Genomic DNA, 13,329 nt, shown 5'->3' with positions numbered 1-13,329 from the left:
AACTGACAAGCTAAACCAACATATCTGATTATTGCAGGGGTGAGGGCTCATTAATAATTGATTTCTGGGCAGAGAGCAGTCAGAAAGACGAGAGAAGAATCACTGCTGGTCAGCTCAAGCATTGTCTCCACGGAGCTCACAACGAGCGAATTTATTCTTATTTAAGACCTTTTAAAAATAAAATATTACGGCGATTGCAAGCAATCTACCCGTTAGAACACACAAAGAGCTAAATTCAGATGTTTCTGAACTGTTTAAAGTAATAACATGATATATTCTCGCGATGTATTTCTCTGAACACTTGAAGTCCACATAGAGAATTTACAGCCTTTCACATTAAAACACTGCAGCGAAACAGCACAAAACAATTAGAAGAATATATTATACACATGAAAATGAGTGTTTATATGTGCTTGTGAGATTTTCTCTGTCAGGCTGAACGTCACAGCGATTGCTATCCATCGTCACAATATGGTTAAGTCATTTATATATATTTTTAAGAGCTTCTTAAAATAAAATATTAATGCACACAATCCACTCATTAGAACACAACAAGAGCAAAATCCAGGTTTTTGTTGAGCCATGCAAAACGAAATATTATTTGACATTGAGGGAAAAAAAGTCACATGACAGAAGCGTTTCTGGGCGAGATCGGATAAATAAATACACATTTCATTCACACTGCCAAGCTAAACCAACATATGTTATTATTATCGGGTCAGATCTCATTAATAAACTAGAATTAAAAGTTAGTGAACTAACTTTGATGTTGGCTTGGCCATCTTGGCCATGGGGCAAAAGAGCCACAGTACTTGTGTGCCCAACATTCTTGAGTTGCCCCGCTGCAAAGAAAAAAAAAAATAATACCATAAAAAAATACACCTGCAACAGTCGTTTTCCATGGTCCCTTGCTGTTTTCCTTTTTAATAAAAAGCCTAGGCTATGATAACAGCTAGGACAGGGTTGTCTAGCTGAATGCGAAATAAGTCATGCAAAAACTATAATCTCCTAAATACCATTCAATTTGATCTTATTTTAATAGTACTGACAACATATTTAAGTTATCACACAGTACTGAAAAATTAAAGAAGGGACACTATATATAGTATACTTCGTCGAGTCAAGAGCTAAACAAAAAGTCCTGTTTCATTACAAAATACTGTACCTTTTATAAACTTTATACTATCACCACAAAATTTTAATTTATATTTATTAAAAAATAAATATTTTATAAAACTGAAACTTAAATATATTATTTCTATAGGCTATACAAAAAAGAAAAGAAAAAAGACTAAATAATAAGGCTGAATAAGCTGATCTATAGCATGTTAAATGGTGGTTGCCTGTCTATGAATGGTACACCCCTCTAAGCTCACAGAAGTGGTTTGACCCAAGTCCTCAGCAGCCAATGACATTGACCCGTTCAAACTGATTTTTAATGCGTACTTCACGTGTATTTCACGTGTATTTAACGCGTTGATTTTTCACGTGTACACAACACGTTAAATATGTGTTGTCTACACGTGAAATACACGTATTTAACGTGTTGTTGACGCGTTAAAATTCACGTGTATTTGACCCTCTTAGCCTTCCATATTTGACCCTCTTGGCCTTCCATACACATTAGATATATAATGAAGAGAGACGTGAAAAAAGGACATCGCGTTGTTTTGATATGGATTACTTTATCACAGAATATTTGTTCGGCAGCACTTGTTTAGTTTAAAAGTAGACATGTCAAGCTTTCTATAGATATATCTCTCATGTCTCTTCGTTGAGTATTCATGGAGTTACAGTTCATTTTAATGACGTGTTTGTAAATGAAGATCAGCGCAGACAAAGGCTGCAGACAGCACACCTTGTTTGTTATCTTTATTTTATAAGTGCACAAAGTTTTGTTGTTATTATGTTTGTATCCAAAAAAAGTAGACCCTTTTCAGATTCGATTGATGTATTGCTCTTATCTGTACGATTAAAACTGAAGGTGTAATTTAAGTAATTTTCGGGTATATCAGGAGAAAATGACTCAAAACGCGTATATGCAATAATCGACTCCAGGGGGTTTTAAAAGGCTGTCGTGACTTTTTTTCCTTCCAGTATTCATAAGCTGTATCACGCTGTCAAATTATATTTCATTTGGCACACATAAACAGCTCAAAAACACCTGAAATCTGCTCTTGTTGTGTTCTAATGGGTGGATTAGTGCATTCGCTGTGATATTATTTTTGGAAGCTCTTAAAAATATAAAAATGCTTTTATTCTGAGCTCGTGATAACTGGGCTGGCTGATGAAGCGCTAATTTCTCTCTCGTCTTTCTCTCTGTTCTTTGGCCCAGAGACATAATTTATTAATGAGATCTGACCCGGTAATAATAACATATGTTGGTTTAGCTTGTCAGTGTCAATGAAATGTGTATTTATTTGTCCGATCTCGCCACGAAACGCGGTTTGTCATGTGACTTTTTTTTCCTTCATGTCAAATATTGCATTTTGCACACATACACGGCTAAAAAAACCCTGGATTTTGCTCTTGTTGTGTTCTAATGGGTGGATTGTGTGCATTCGGAGTAATATTGTATTTTAAGAAGCTCTTAAAAAATATATAAATGACTTTACCATGTTGTGCAGCGCCGATCAATCTATGTGACTTTCTGTCGGGTATTTCGACATATTTTGTATTTATTTGCTGTCGGTACATAAGCAAGAAGACTTTTCTCTGCTTGCTCCCTGAACACCAGAACACCGCGGTGCTGAATTGAGCTCTTTCGCTTTTCGCTCTTTTTTTCTGTTTATTTAAACTGCGATGTGTATTTGTTCGTTCAGGTGCAGGAGGACGTGAACGTCCTGAAGGAGAGCTCGGTTCAGTGTTGCTGTTCGTGAGACGCGGCTCTCTCGTGCAGACCGAACACAGCGCGAGTCACCAGCTGCTCAGTTCAGCTTTCCCGCATCGCGGGGCTGAAGCCAACTTGATGTGTTGAATGCTCGGAGCACGTTATAAAGCGTATTCTTAAAATACACATTTCTGTTTTAATAAATGCTCATATTAAATCATAGCATAACACATAAGTAGGTACAAAAATAATCAGTGATGCATATGTGACCATTTTGGTCGCAGTGTAGTTCCCTGCTTTGTTGTGCAGCGCCGGATCAATCTATGTGAGTTTCAGTCTGATAGAGAAAATCTCACAAGCACAAACACTCATTTTCATGTGTATAATATATTCTTCCAATTGTTTTGTGCCATTTCGCTGCAGTGTTTTAATGTGAAAGGCTGTAAATTCTCTATGTGGAGTTCAAGTGTTCAGAGAAATACATCGCGAGCTCGCGGGCAGTTGGCTGCCGCGAATATATCATGTTATTACTTTAAACAGTTCAGAAACATCTGAATTTAGCTCTTGGTGTGAAGGACCTTTTCCTGGACTGTCCCCAGCTGGTGGAACGACCTCCCAATCTCAATTCGTACAGCTGAGTCTTTACTCATTTTCAAGAAACAGCTAAAGACTCATCTTTTTCGCCTGCACTTAACCAACTAACACTAGCACTTTTCCTTTTCTTGTCTTTTAATTAAAAAAAAAAAAACCTACCTATGCGTTCTATACTAGACTAACTGAGACTTGTCATGGCACTTGTATAGCCTACTGTTGTTGTTCTCTTGTTGACCTGACTGCTTCTATTGTTCTCATTTGTAAGTCGCTTTGGATAAAAGCGTCTGCTAAATGATTAAATGTAAATGTAAATGTAAATGTTCTAACGTGTGGATTGCGTGCAATCGCCGATATAATTTAATTTAAAAAGGTCTTAAATAAGAATAAATTCGCTCGTTGTGAGCTTGTGAAACCTTAGACCGGGTATTGCAACTGTAGGGGCGCAATTTTTCTCAGACAATGTCTATGGGTAATGTATTAAACATTTAAAAATTAAAAAAAAAAAAAACTTTAAGTCTGATCACTCTGAAAAGATATAGCACACACCACCGCTCTATCCCGCAGGTGTCTGCCGAGTTTGGGGCTTGTGGCTTTAAAGCCCTAGGAGGAGAAGCGTTTAGAATTTTTTAGTCTCAGAAAAATAATAATAAAAAAAAAGAAGTTTAAATAGCATAACAGTATGTTGGCTTTGCCAAGCCAACATAATTATGTCTCTGGCCAAAGAACCGAGAGAAAGACGAGAGAGAAATAATGAGCTCTTCATCAGCCAGCCCATTTGACAGCGTGATACAGCTTATGAAAAAAAGTTAAGACAGCCTTTTAAATTAAAACAGTGCAGCGAATCAACACAAAACAATTAGAAGAATATATTCAAAATGAGTGCTTGTGTGATCTTTTTGTCTTAGGTGAAAATAACATCCATCTCTCCAGCTTCAGAGGACAGTGATTCTGGCTTTTCGTCGGTAGATCGGACAAATCAAGTACACGATTATTTCAAAATTCATATTAGCTTGGCGAATATAAACGAAAACAGCCACGTGAACATAAACTGTTGAGAAATAACATCGCCGACGGCCCCAGTTTATTATTGTTTCACTTTCACAGCACGTTAAACATCACTCTTACTTTATCTAGACAAACTGTGCATCAATTGAAAGTTTAAAGACTCAAGCTTCGATATTTGACCAATGTTTTGATAAAACATTGTTGCAGTGACAGTTATTTAGTAATTTATGTCAGGAGTGCAAAATAATAAATCCGTATTGCCACATTTTGAATAGAAATTCACCACTCATTCATATTCAGTCACGTCAGCAGCGGTTTATTTGTGTTCACATAGACTCACTGAACAGCGTCAATAAGGATTTATAGACCAAAGATGCATATCCGCGGAGATATATGGATATATTTACTGATGTTTACTTCATATTGCTTCAGACAGAATCGTAATTTCTATTCATTTTCCACTGATTTACGCGATCTGATGATAAACAGCCTCTCCCAGCAATCTGTGTGTGTGTGCAGTGCTGGGTGCTCGTGTGTGTGTGTGTGTGTCAGTCAGATTCCGATTGGTCCTTCCCCATGTCAATCTTAGAGTGTCATAACCGGACACCCCACATCGTGTCACATGCTTCCTGTAAACTTCCTGGTTCATATCTTACCATAACACTGAAACACCTCTGTACACACGAAATATCAAGTGTAATAAAAGCAAAAGAATAATGATAAAAGAATAATGCGGATAATGTGTCATACCTGGCGGAGGTTCGAAAGACTCATATGAAACGGGGAGTTTTCAAAGCCAACACGCATACAGAGAGCACAGGAATGTTAACATGAGATCTTACAGAGATGACAAGTGCCATAAATCAATCTGATTAGCCTTCTCTAAAAACACACATGACAATATTTCATAAAATTCACAGTTTTACAGATTAGATTATGAAATTTTCATATGAAGCTTTGGTAGACTTGTGGCTTTAGCTACACTGTGTTGCTAAACTCATATCCTACATCAAAACATTTTTTAAATACATTAAAAAAATATGTTTTTAATATTTTTTAATTTTGTTTTTATGTTTGAGCTTATATATCGCTATTATCATAACAGTCTGAGTGATTATGTATCTAGTCAGAAAGAATCATGAGCAAAAACATTTTTATTTTGGGTATGTCATTTCTGTCTCCATGCCAAAAATGGTGGGTGACTGGTAAGGGGAGACTGCATTTACCAGCTGCTTTTAGTAAATTAGATTTTAATGGGAAATGAAGGCCACATTGCTTATGTTGTCCACACGATGGCACCACAGGATAAATACTAAATACTTCAGGATATATTCAGAGACAAAGCAGTTGGTAAATGAAATCACTTTAATATTCAAATCGATTATCATGATCAACTTCCAATTTATTTCTCAACAGTTTATGTTCAATAGCCAATTCTGTCGAAGCTATTGTCATAGCCTAGGCTTTTTATTAGAACAGAAGACAGCAAGGGTCCATAGAAAATTGCTTGGTGAATAGAAACGAAAACAACCATGTGAACTTAAACCTTTGATATATAAATCGGAAGTTGATCATGATACCGGATTTGAATATTAAAGTAACTTTATTTATCAGCGGAGCACAGGATTCTGCCTTAGTTTCACTTTTAAATCGGTTAAAAATACAAGTGAATACATAAATTGCCTCTTTTCAAGTAAATTATGAGTCGTTCTGTGAGTACTATTATATGTACAATATGAAAATAGATAACTAATATAGTGTCCCCTCTTTAATTTTTCAGTAATGTGTGATAACTTGAGAAATATGTTGTCAGTACTATTAAAATAAGATAAAATCGAATGGTATTTAGGAGATTATAGTTGTTGCATTATTATTATATTGGGCCTTATTGAAATTTATAAAAAAAAAAATATATATATATATATTTATTAATTTTTTATTTATGCAAATAAATAAATTAGAAATATTAGTTTTAGTTTGAATGAGTTTAAAATGATTAGAAAAAGTTAATAGAAGCAAAGTTTGATTGAGTCTAATGGGATTTGGCGCTTGGCTCATCTGAACATCCTGTCAATTAAAGTCTATAGGATTTTTATGATTTTTTATATTTATTTTTATAAAAACCGTAAGTCCAATCAGTTAGAAAAGATATAGCACACCTCATCTGTTCAAAAACTTGAAAATGTTTCATTTATGTGCATAAATAAAAAGAAAAAAATATTCATAATTTTTTATAAACTTTCATAAAACCCAATCTAGTAATTATGCAAAAACAATCATCTCCTAGATACCATTAAATTTGATCATATTTTAATAGTATTGCCAATATATTTATCAAGTTATCTCAAATTACTGAAAAAGTGAAGAAGGGACACTATAATAGTTATCTATTTTCACGTTGTGCATATAATAGTACTCACAAAAGGACTTATAATTTACTTGAAAAGATACACTAATTGTGCAACTGCATCATTTATACAAACCATTGTGCTTGGACCCCTTATGATCACCTTGATTTAAACCGCATTGTTTCAGTCATCTTGTGTTTCGTTGCCCACAACGCGACGGTGACAGGACTGTGAAATAGCAAACACGAAAAAAATAGGCATGACTTATTTCACATCCAGCTAGACAACCGTGTCTATGGCTATGTTATCATAGCCTAGGCTTTTTATTAGAAAAGAAAACAGCAAGGGACCATGGAAAACTTTTACAGGTGTATTTATGTTATTATTATTATTATTTTTTTTTTTGCAGTGGGGCAGCTCAAGAATGTTGGGCATACAAGTACTGTGGCTCTTTTGCCCCATGGCCAAGCCAACATCAAAGTTAGTTCACTAACTTTTAATTCTAGTTTTTATTATTATTTTTCTGAGACTAAAAAATTCAAAACGTATCTCCTCCTAGGGCTTTAAAGCCACAAGCCCCAAACTCGGCAGACACCTGCAGGATAGAGCGGTGGTGTGTGCTATATCTTTTCAGAGTGATCAGACTTAAAGTTTTTTTTAAATTAATTTTTAAATGTTTAATACATTACCCATAGACTTACATTGTCTGAGAAAAATCGCGCCCCTACTGTTGCAATACCCGGAGTCTGGTTTAATTTCACTTTTAAATCGGTCAATACAAGTAAATAATACAATTTCCCTCAAACTGACAAGCTAAACCAACATATCTGATTATTACAGGGGTCAGGGCTCATTAATAATTGATTTCTGGGCAGAGAGCAGTCAGAAAGATGAGAGAAGAATCACGGCTGGTCAGCTCAAGCATGGTCTCCACGGAGCTCACAACGAGCGAATTTATTCTTATTTAAGACCTTTTAAAAATAATATATTACGGCGATTGCATGCAATCTACCCGTTAGAACACCAAGAGCTAAATTCAGATGTTTCTGAACTGTTTTAAGTAATAACATGATATATTCGCGGCAGCCATCTGCCCGCGAGCTCGCGATGTATTTCTCTGAACACTTCAAGTCCACATAGAGTATTTACAGCCTTCCACATTAAAACACTGCAGCGAAACGACACAAAACAATTAGAAGAATATATTTTACGCATGAAAATGAGTGTTTAAATGTGCTTGTGAGATTTTCTCTGTCAGGCTGAATGTCACAGCGATTGCTCAGCGCTGCATAACATGGTAAAGCAGGGAACTACACTGCGACCAAAATGGTAACATATGCATCACTGATTATTTTTGTACCTACTTATGTGTTATGCTATGATTTAATATGAGCATTTATTAATACAGAAATGTGTATTTTAAGAATAAGTTTTATAACGTGCTCCGAGCATTCAACACATCAAGTTGGCTTCAGCCCCGCGATGCGGGAAAGCTGAACTGAGCAGCTGGTGACTCGCGCTGTGGTCGGTCTGCACGAGAGAGCCGCGTCTCGCGGACAGCAAGACTGAACCGAGCTCTCCTTCAGAACGTTCACGTCCTCCTGCATCTGAACGAACAAATACAAATCGCAGTTTAAATAAACAGAAAAAAAAAGAGCGAAAAACGAAAGAGCTCAATTCAGCACCGCGGTGTTCTGGTGTTCAGAGCGAGCAAGCAGACACGCGTCTCAAAGTCTTCTTGCTTTTGTACCATGGGCGTCAGTTTGGTTTGAAATGTGGTGGGGACAGAGACGCATTCAGAAGTGCATTTTCAGAAGTGGTGGGTACAATGATGCATTTTTTTTTTCTCTTTCGCGCAGGTCATGTTTTGAAAGACGTCCTGTATCTTATTAATGTAAATAAATAAAAATGTATACAAAAATGTGATGATGTCCGACTCGTTTTATGAAGAAGAAAGCCGTACAAAGCATTAGACATATGATATATGACCCACTAATCTGCTTCATATCATCATATAAGTACCATGTTGACAATATGACATGGCCATGACGTGGTTTAATGTACCTAAACAATGATTACCAAATTTCTCTTTCATGTTGCTTTGTTATAACCACTGAAAACGGGGAAAAAAATCTAACCCAAAATCGGGCCTCGCTCTACATTATCCCGCTTATTACATGGCTACCCACCAAATAAATCAATAATTTGACACAAAATATTGATTTGAAAAAGAGTTTATTGATTTAAACACGATTGTATTGCTTTTGCTAAAGAAAATAGTTCCGTCTCTACGATTAGAATCCTGCCGCGTCCATAGCAACGCTCTGTTTTTCATGGCAACGGTGTTATTATCAAGAAATAACAGACTTCATTCTACAGTGGAATTCAACCAAGCCATGTAATAATTTGATTTAATTCCCAGTACAATTTACCATATCTACACACAACACAACTTAAGCACTACAAATTTTATCAAGATTGAAAAAGCAAAAATACGTGTAGCACATGAACACTATTGACTATCACACCATGATCTGACTGCTCTCAATTCACAACAACATGCATCCATCCAATCTACATCAGGCATTTTGACTAAAACTTGATCCATTCCTCATCATCATCATCATCATCATCATCACAACTATTTCAGAATTCAGCAATAGATTCAAGCAATAATTAAACAAGATACTGACTACTCAACAATCATCTCCCCCAACACTTGCTGTATGAACGCAAACCATAACTAGCTAATTAAGTTGGTGGCTAAGGAAGTCTAACGTAACATTAGATTTGTTCTACAAGTTATCACTTTGATATGTTATAGTCCATGGCACTAGGATGCAACCTTGTGATATTGTATGAAGGCTAAATGACTTGCTCGTCTATGATACATTCGCCAGAAATTCTGGCCAATCCCAGCAAAGACTAGGTAGCCTCGTTCCCGCTCATTCACTGTCCATTCCAAACTGTCAACTCATTTGAAAAACATTCTTTAAAAAAAAGAAGCGCGATAGTCATATAGACGGTTTCATCGGGCGCATGCGCCTGGACCTAAGTTAACTTCCGGTCTGTGTTGTGTATATTGGTCTGGCTGCAGTGCCTTCTACAAACGCGGTTAAAGTCAAGGCGATGAGTAGACTGAGGGCTCAGGTGGTTGTGCTGCGGGATGTGTTTCCCATACATTTATTTATTTTTGGAAACTCACCACAATTTTAAAACTGATCGATTTTCAAAAAGGCTTCGCTGAATAAACATGGGTAACGTTATGTACTGCACGTTTAATAATAATAATCCCTTACATTTATATGTTTAAATATCAAAACGAGGCACAGGTGTTTTTTATATCGCTGTATTTCTGAAGGAAGACTTGCATGTTATATGCCTGATAAAGCAGCGTGTGTGAGCGTACTTTGTTTACAGCTGTTACTGGGGAAACCTCCATTTCTCGCGCTTTATGTCTATGCTTTAAAACATCTCCTATTGGCAAAGAATGGATTTGCATTCTCATTAAGTCCGCCTGATCCATGCAGCAAACATATTTTGTTTGTTATCAAAAAATATCTACTCTAGAGGGACTTGGCTGATGTTATTGATTCTATTTGGAAGTCTACCGGAAGTTAAGTTAGGTCCGCAAAAGCGCGCATGCGCAGTAACGTTTGTTTATGTTGTTGCCGTTGAAACCGGCATATAGAGAAAATAATAACAGTGACACGATGACTCCCCCTCCCCCAACCTAGAACGTATCCCAATGTTACAGTTGTTGCAGTTTTAATGAACAGAAAAGCGTGTAGCCAGCGCAGCAGCAGAACTCGAGGTTTAAAAAAAAAAAAAAAAAGTGGTGGGTACAAAATGACTCATGACGAAATCTGGGGGGGACACGTCCCCCCCGTCCCCCCCGAAATCGACGCCTATGTTTTGTACCGACAACAAATACATACAAAATATGTCGAAATACCCGTCTTGGAAAGTGTGTTCGAAAAAAAAGTATGTGGTTATGTCTTAAGTGAAAGTAAAGAGTTGCAAAAAATCGGATGTGTATCATTATAATGGATGCGTTTGTCTCTTAAGGTGACCGCGCCTAATTTACTAGCTCTGCTGTCAGTCTTTAATGTATGAAAATGAAAGTAAATCACTCACTGCTCTTGATTGAATTAGCTACTTTGTAGTTTTAACAAGAATTTATCCAAAGTCAATCCAAAAATCAGATAGAATTGTTTTACTAGTGGGTGCAGGCCACTAGTTCATTTATGTAAGTGAGTATGACAAAATAGTGATCTGTGAAATATTATACCCAAAAATTCTTCATACTGTAGGCTACCAGTGACATTGATTTTAAAAAAAATAATAATTAGGGACCTGACCATGTTTTGCTTAAGTGTTTCTTTCTTTAATTGCTAATGCAACCTTTTCACACCACAGACTGAACCAAATTAAGCATTGCTTGCTTGGTAACTGTTCAACAAAGTATTGATAGTTGTGTAAATATTGTCATACTGACAGTTGTCTGAAGTTTTGGTTGATTCCATTACATATCTTTTTATCAAAGTTATCCGACATTATCAAGATGAATTTGTTCTGAGTTATTGTCATATTTTATTACCAATTTCTAAACTACAGCAAATAAACTGTGATGATGTGAGAAATGTTGAAGGTGTCTGAATACATTTTGGTTTGATTGTGTATTTTATTTTACAGTGAAGACTATGCAGTGCTATTTTAAATTAACAAAAACAAACTTAAAAAAATGTAAACATTATGTAAAAGCACCAATAAATAAATAGAATGAGCATACAGTACAAATTAAACAATTTTAAACAGGGCCCACTGTACAACCTGCACCAGGGCCCCTCTAACCCCAGCTACAAGACGGAGCAATGCACTGTGTGTACTGTAAGAAATAGAACAAGGCATGTGGTTTAAAAGATGACAAGTAAAACAAAAAGCACATCTGTATGCAATAGTTTCATTATTGTTCATTATTATCCAATAATTACTATAAATAATTTGTGCGACCAAATCATGTTATGCGCCAGTAACTGAAAAAGTTATTAGCACAAGAGCCACCAGTGGAAAAAGTTAGTGTAGTTCCCTGTGGTAAAGTCAATCCACCCTTTAGAACACAACAAGAGCAAAATCCAGGGTTTTTTGAGCCGTGTATGTGTGCAAAATGCAATATTTGACATTGCGAAGGGAAAAAAAGTCACATGACAGCTGCGTTTCGGGGCGAGAGCGGACAAATAAATACACATTTCATTCACACTGACAAGCTAAACCAACATATGTTATTATTATTATTATACATACCGCGCGGAATGACGGCGATGACTCAACCTGAGTCTGGCTGACATATGTCAGCCACAACTGAACCAGATCTGGGCCACATCTCAGAAATGGTTTGGGTGACATCTGGGCCAGACCTGGCCCAGTTTTGTCTGACAGAAGTCAGCCACAACTGTACCAGATCCATGCCACATCTCACAAATGGCATGGGCGACACCTGGCCCAGATGTCAACCACGCCATTTCTGAGATGTGGCCCAGATCCATCCCAGTTGTGGCTGACTTCTGGGTTAGATATGGCCCATATTTACCCTTTCTAGACACAAAACCATATGTAATTCATCCAGAATAAAGAAAACACTCATGTAGTCTAAACTGCTTTATTAAAATATAAAAATTAGACAAATAAATATACATACATGAATACAACTGCATGTATAGATATAAAACAAATACATTTACATTATTACAAAATAAAAAATACAGATAAATATTTATAAATATAGTTAAATACACATTAACATTACATTTACATTTAGCAGACACTTTTATCCAAAGCAACTTATAAATGGAAGCAATCAAAATCAACAAAAGAGCAATGATATACAGGTGCTGGTCATATAATTAGAATATCATCAAAAAGTTGATTTATTTCACTAATTCCATTCAAAAAGTGAAACTTGTATATTATATTTATTCATTACACACAGACCGATATATTTCAAATGTTTATTTCTTTTAATTCTGACGTTTATAACTGACAGCTAAGGAAAATCCCAAATTCAGTATCTCCGAAAATTAGCTAGTTTTAGAGGCCCTTTTTTTTTTGCTTTTGTTAATTGTGTGTATATATATATATATAATATATATATATATATAAATGAATACAAAAAGATAAGAGAAGCTAGTATTATTATTTCTTTTTTTTAAAGAAAACAAGCAGTTAGTAAATGAAAGACAACATATACACATGACGTATATCACATAACATATTGCGGCTGTTCGATTTGGGGCAAATATCTAATTGTGATTTTTTTGACAGATAGTGCAGTTGTGATTTTGCAAAGTCAAGCTTTAGCTTAATATTGTCAGTAGTGTGCAGGACATTATGGGTTTCGTTACCCTGCTGAAAAAAAACAAAAACAAAAAAAAAAACAATAGAAACCATCACAGAAATTCTTATGGTTTCCATTAAAACAATTACAAAATTACTTTTTGTAGTGTGTTTTAGGGCATTATTCCAATATGAATTACTGTTCTATTTATTCCCATC

At 35.8% G+C, this 13,329-nt stretch overlaps 1 long non-coding RNA gene across 1 annotated transcript in view; it reads right to left on the bottom strand.

The window, feature by feature from the left end:
- LOC132125033 (uncharacterized) overlaps positions 1–13,329 on the bottom strand; it is a 357,141-nt gene that overhangs the window by 341,930 nt on the left and 1,882 nt on the right. The gene's annotated exons all lie outside the window — the stretch shown is intronic.

Source organism: Carassius carassius, chromosome 3 (assembly GCF_963082965.1).
Source record: "Carassius carassius chromosome 3, fCarCar2.1, whole genome shotgun sequence".
NCBI classification, from domain to species: domain Eukaryota; kingdom Metazoa; phylum Chordata; class Actinopteri; order Cypriniformes; family Cyprinidae; genus Carassius; species Carassius carassius.
Note: the sequence above shows the minus strand (reverse complement) of the source record. Positions and strands in the feature narration are given on the sequence as shown.